We start from the raw sequence: 6,693 nt of genomic DNA, 5'->3' as shown, positions 1-6,693 counted from the left end.
TGACCATTTTCTCTTTTCAGTTGAGTAAAGGACTACTTATTAGGTAAGAAGAGTGAATGTGGTGTTATGAAATCTGTTTAGTGTTGGATAAATCCTTCAGCCAACCCCAGTTTATGGCTCTATCTTCCTATATTGAACTTAAAATGTTACACTTCCATTTTAGTTTCATGTTTTGCTTTTGGGGTTTTTGTCTCTTAATGTTTGTAATGGATAGATTTTGATATTTGAGCAAATGGCCCAGGTTGGGATTGAGAATTGGACAAGTTACAAATCCTTCCTTGTCTATGAATGGGTTTCTCTTGGAGTTAAGATGATTGAGATCCACTGTTGTATCTGTCTCTACAGGGGTTCTGCCTTTTTGTCAGCTAGATAATTTTTCTTTTAATAAATATTGCTTCTAGAAAAGCTGATGCCCTAGGATATTTCTATGTTGCAATCACTTAGGACTTGCAAGTGGCCTCAGTCATGGAACACTGGTCTCTGCCTTAATTCAAGCCCAAGCCCTGAGTTCCTCACTGCTTGCCCCAAGACCTCCCTCTTGTGGGATGTTAGGATGTTACGTAGATAATTAAAAATTGACAATTGTTGATTTTAACATTTGTATTTTTTTTTAACTTTCTATCCTTATTTACAGTCTGTGGAGCAGACTTTGGATGCCCTTGAGCTTGTGGATGATTATTACTTGAATCTATTGGACTGGAGTGCCAATAAGGCTTTATCGATAACCATTAGTAATACGGTGTATTTATGGGATGCCTCCAAGAGCACAACTTCTGAGCTCCTGATAATCGATGATGATGTTGGTCAAATAACTAGTGTTAAATGGGCACCTGATGGAAGACATATTGGTGTTGGTTTGACTAATTTTATTGTATAGCTATGGGATTCTACATCTAATAGACAGGTAGATTAAACTATTTTTTTTTCTCATATTTTCAGTTTCATTATCTATTTCTCAAGGATAATTTTAGGGGCGAATGTTCACCCTTTGGCGAAATTAAGGGGTTTTAAATTTTTAGTGGGCGAATATTTTGTATCATAGTACATTTTTACAAATCACCTCAAATAGCCCACCTTATTTTAAGGGAGAGGGTAAAAAAGGTAAATTTAGCCCTTGAAATTAGGACTTACAACCTTCCATTTGCCCATTTTCAAGAATAGGTTTTATTTAAGTGAATCCATTCGCCCATTTTCAAGAATAGGTTTTATTTAAGTGAATGCTATGGGCCAAATACCATATTTATAAAAGAGGTATGGTAAATTAATAAAAATATAAATAAATGAGAGGTATGGTAAATAAATAAAACATTTTTTATATTTACTCCATAAGTCACCTTATATACATGTAAGGGTGTAAACAAATAAAAATATAAGTATAGTGGAGGTATGGTAAATAAATAAAATGTCTTTTTATACTTGGTAAATAAATAAAAATATAAATAAACTAGATGTATCGTAAATAAATAAAACCTCTTTTTATATTTAGTTCATAACCCTTGTTCTATTTATGAAGGCTCAAGAAAGAGGTTTTATTTAAGTGAATCCTATGGGCCAAATACCATATTTGTAAAAGAGGTATGGTAAATTAGTAAAAATATAAATAAACGAGAGTTATGGTAAACAAATAAAACATTTTTATATTTACTCCATAAGTCACCTTATATTTACGATCACTCAAAAAATGGGTTATATTTAGGTGAAACCTATGGCCAAAATACTATGGGACAAATACCATGGACTAGATTGTTATTAATACCATGCAAAAAACCATTATTAACCCTAATATTAGAATTAATAAAAATAAAAATGGCACATGGTATTGACCCATGGTATTCACCAAAATGGCACATGGTATTCACCAAAATGGCACATGGTATTCACGTGGAATGTAGCCTATTTAAATGGGGGAATTAAACCAGCATGTAGCCTATGCTAAGATTCACTAGGACATAACAAAGTTATATTATTTAGTGAAAGACTCCCCAAGATCTTAGAAGATTTTATAATTGAGTAAAATATTCGCCATGCCTGGTGAGAGATTTGCCAAAAAATTATATATACATATTATATTATTGATAAAATCGCCTTCCATTTTTCCTATATACCATGGAGATTCGCCCATTTATTATACTTATAAATTTAGGGGGGGTTCTTAAAATTTTCCCTGCTATTTCTAGATGCAATCTCATTCACTTGGTAATGTTTTTCAATGAACATAGGTGAGAGCCTTGAAAGGTCACCAATCTCGTGTAGGTGCGCTTTCTTGGAGTGGTCATATTCTTACAATTGGTGGCCTTGATGGTTTAATATTGAATCATGATGTCCGCATCTGTGATTCAATTGTTCAAACATAGAGAGGCCATGTGCAAGAAGTGTGTGGTTTGAGATGGTCTTATGTCTGGCCAACACCATGCAAGTGGGGGGAATGGCAATTTACTTCATGTATGGGACAAGAACATGTCTTCCTCTAATTGTGCAACTCAATATCTTCATCGGCTTGATGAGCATTGTGCTGCAGTAAAAGCCTTGGCATGGTGTCCTTTCCAGAGAAATCTTTTGGCATCTGGTGGAGGAGGTGCTCACCGTTGCATTAAGTTTTGGAATACTCATATAAGATCTTTCCTAAATACCGTTGATGCTCACTCTCAAGTTTTCCCATTATTATGGAATAAGCATGAGCATGAGCTATTGAGTTCACATGGATTTAGCCAGAACGAGCTGACCTTGTGGAAATATCCATCTATGGTTGAGGTAGAAGAGCTTACTAGTCACACGTCTACAGTACTGCATCTAGCAGAGGTATTCATTTTATTGATCTATCGCTAAATGGGTTTGTGCTAACAATCTTTCCTTTGTTTTGTATTTTCAGAGTCTAGATGGGTACGTTGTTGCATTGGCTGCAGGGGATGAGACTCTTAGGTTTTGGCAAGTCTTTGGAGCTCCTGATACCTTAAAGAGGACCAAGAGTAAAGATGTGGCTGGTGATTTTAACATGTATCTCACACATATTCAGTAAGCATATTTTCCTCCTTCAAGAATGAGCACAGGGGTATTATCTGCTCACATGGATTTAGCCAAAACTAGCTGACCTTATGGAAATATCCATATATGGTTAAGATAAGAGAGCTTTACAGGTCACATGTCTAGAGTGCTACATTTGGTAGAGGTATTCATTCTATTGGTCTATCACTAAATGGATTTTGTGTTCAAAGTCTTTGTTTTTCTGCTGACAGTATTTCCTTTGTTTTTGTGTTGACACAATGACAATTTTTCCTTTGTATTTGGTAAGTCTCTAGAGCTCTAGATACCTTAAAGAGGACCAGGAGTAAAGATGTGGCTGGTGCTTTACACATGTATTTCAAGCAAATTTGTTAAGCATAGTTTCGGCTTCAGGAATGAGCACATTGGTATTATCTGCGGTATAATAATAATTTCTTGCATTCAAAATATTATAAATAAAGAAGATACTGTAAGCCTATCTTGTTTAACATAACCACTTTTCCTTCTTTATACATGTTCTCTAGCCATTCATGAATTCATTTTTAGTGTATCAAGACGTTTGTGATTTGTACATGGAGATGCCATTCCAGACATATACAAGTTTGACATGGAAAGGGTAATCTTCTCATGTAAGAGTAGCGAATATACTCTGTAACATAGTGATTTGGTTGTGTGAATAAATTTTTACATTCCTTGCAATTCAAATAGGCATGGACTTATGTTATATTGAAGATATTGTAAGTCTATCTTTCTTATCATATATGTTTTTTGTTTTTATTCCAGTTCTCTGACCATTCATGAATTGATTTAGCTCATTTAGAGGTTTGTACAGAGGGTCATATTAAACAACCAAAAATATGTTCATGTATTAGGTATAGTAGTGAAGGATTGCATTGAAGAATTTGACCATCTTTTCTTTTTAGTTGAGTAAAGGACTACTTCTCACGTAAGAAGAGTGAATGTGATGTTCTGAAAATTGTTCAGTGTTGGCTAAGCAACTGTTATCGGATATATCTATTTCCATAGGATCTGTATTTGGCTCTAACTAGAACATATAGCCTAGCCCATATACATGGGTACGTTGAACATGTCTTTTGGAAATTTAAATCTCGACTAGGGATAGCAACAAATCGACTGCAAATTATTTTTCACCCTACTGAAATAGCCAGCAATTGAGGTTGTTCAAAACTTTCTCCTAGTCTTTTGGCCAACTTCCAAATCATTGTGAGAGTCGTTTTTCTCTCCATTGTCTCTATAATTGCTCTTTATTCATCTTTTTTCTCTTTTCCCAGAAGAAAACCATGAAATTTCTGAGTATCCACAAGTTGTTCCAGAAGGTATGATTTTTTTTATCAAAAGATAGATATTCTGATCCCCAGAAGGGCCATTTTAATTTTTCTCTCACAGTAAAGCAATGTGTAAGTCACTATAAGAAATCTCTAGGTATTGAGTGCTCTCTTTTCATTTAGCTTTGATTGGGTTTGAAGATTATGATTGTGTACTTTGCTGCTTAATGTTCATTTGTTTATGGGACAAGAGATTCACTTTGATACATAGATTTGACTGCCAAAATGTTAAAGTATTACATACATATATATATACATATATATATATACATATATATATATATACATATATATATATATATATATATATATATATATAGATATATATATATATATATATATATATATATATATATAGATATATATATTAAAGTTTTATCTTATTCTATTTTTTTAATTTCCTTTTCTTGATAAGAGAAAAATAATGTTCTTAACAATTAAACCCAGTCAATAAGCTAAAACCATACATATTTATACCATTTATAGTGAGTAAATGATCATTACTAATTGTATAAAGAAACATTACAAGTACCACTAAAAAGAACATTATCAAATGGAGATGATATTACGATGTTGTGCAATGTTATCCCAATGACAATGAGTCTACTCGCCATGGTTGTGTGAATGGAAATAGCCTATGAGAACTTGATTCAGGTTTTGAAACTTACCTTGTATTTTCATTAGTATTCATGGCATTTTTTGGCTTTCAATGGGAACAAACGATGCTACCAACCAAAAATAGAGATGGTATCATCATTAAAAATTATGTTTATATTAAAGAGTAGATTGATTTTGTTTTTGAGCCATTTTTATATTGAGAGTTTAATAAGTTTGCAGAATTTTAATTTTATTTCAATTATTAATTATTATAAAGATGGTAGGGGTTTTTATTATATGGAAAGTAAAATGACTCTACTATTGCATTTGTAGGTGCTCCGGGGAATCAGGCAAGGAAAGGCAAGTGATAATGAAGAAAAACTAAGAGTGAATACATTTCTATTTCATGTATGCACTACATTTATTTTATTTTATTTCATTAAGTAGCTCTCTTGTAAATGGTTGAGCAATGGTATAAAACTTGTCTTACAGGAATTTATTATTTTATTCTTAACAGGAAGAAGGATGGGTAGTTTGGTGTGCCTTTAGGAAATGATTAACTGCCTAGAAACTAGTGATAGAGAGTTCTCTGCAGCTTCAGCTTGCTATGAAGTCAATCATAATAGTTCATTGCCTGAATTAGATTAATTGGATATGAAGCTTCCTCAGGAACTAGCACCACCAATTTGGATACCTACTGCAGCAATTCTCGGGCTGCAAACAAGAGATGGAGCCAACTTGAATTGTGAAAGTGAGTAGTGGAGAAGATAAGTTTGTAGGTCGCCAATAGATTGAGAATTGACCTATGTCATGTTGCGAGGACCTATGTTAATTTTCCATATTTTTTAAAACCTTTGATGAAGACATAATTTCCAATCAATTGTAGATTCAAATGCATATACATTATTACAATTCTTTGTTATCAAGGAAGCCAATTCCAATTATACAAGGGTCTTGAAATTGTGGTTTAACAACTGGATATGAATTTAATTTCCACCATTTAATGTGATTGAAGCTTTGAATTTATATGTTAGAGAGTAAACCCTCTTGTAGGATGGAGAAATCTAGAACATTTTTCTTTTGCCTCATAATATGTCTTAAAATGAAGTTCCAACTGAGGATCCTACATGTTCAAATGACATGAATGTATTTTCAGAAAATATAAGTGTGTTGCCTTATTATTTTCAATGTTGCTTTCTAGAATTTTTTTTTCATTTAGATTTAAAATGACTTTGTTGTTAGCTTTAAAAATAATGGATTTATTTATTTTTTATTATGCTGGTATCCATAAACAACAAAGATTTAAGGTAATTTAAATCACTATTTGGGAGCTCTGAATGTTGAAACCACCTTAAAAGAACATTTAAAATGATTTTATTTATTTATTTTTAAATATTTTTTATATTGTCTCTAGAGAGACATTAGCTTGAATTATGGACATGTAGTCTCTATAGAGACAATATGCTTTTAATCTGAAAAGACAAAAATGTAATTGTCTCTAAAGAGACAAAAATGAATGTGTCTCTCCAAAGACAAATGAAATGGTCTCTAGAGAGACAAATGAAATTGCCTCTTAATAGACAATAATTCTTGTCTTTATAGAGACAAATTTTTAAGACAATAATTTTGAGACATCAAATTTTGAGACACTTGCTTAAAGACAATATTTAAGACAATACGCAAGTTTCTTTTTGTCTTAAGTTAAGACAATTGACTCAAATATTGTCTTAAAACCCCCCTACATGTAGTA

The 6,693-nt window shown here is 32.5% G+C and overlaps 1 pseudogene; it reads left to right on the top strand.

Moving 5' to 3' along the window:
* The first annotated feature begins 232 nt into the window (after window positions 1-232).
* LOC149179917 (cell division cycle 20.2, cofactor of APC complex-like) lies at window positions 233-3,016 on the top strand (annotated as a pseudogene).
* Window positions 3,017-6,693: the final 3,677 nt, after the last annotated feature.

The sequence above is a fragment of the Pinus tabuliformis genome, chromosome 3_2 (genome assembly GCF_031772625.1).
Source record: "Pinus tabuliformis cultivar Carrire ecotype Pingquan chromosome 3_2, CPIR1, whole genome shotgun sequence".
In the NCBI taxonomy this organism is placed as follows: Eukaryota; Viridiplantae; Streptophyta; class Pinopsida; order Pinales; family Pinaceae; genus Pinus; species Pinus tabuliformis.
The sequence above is the reverse complement of the archived record's forward strand: the minus strand, read 5'-3'. Positions and strand labels throughout refer to the sequence as shown.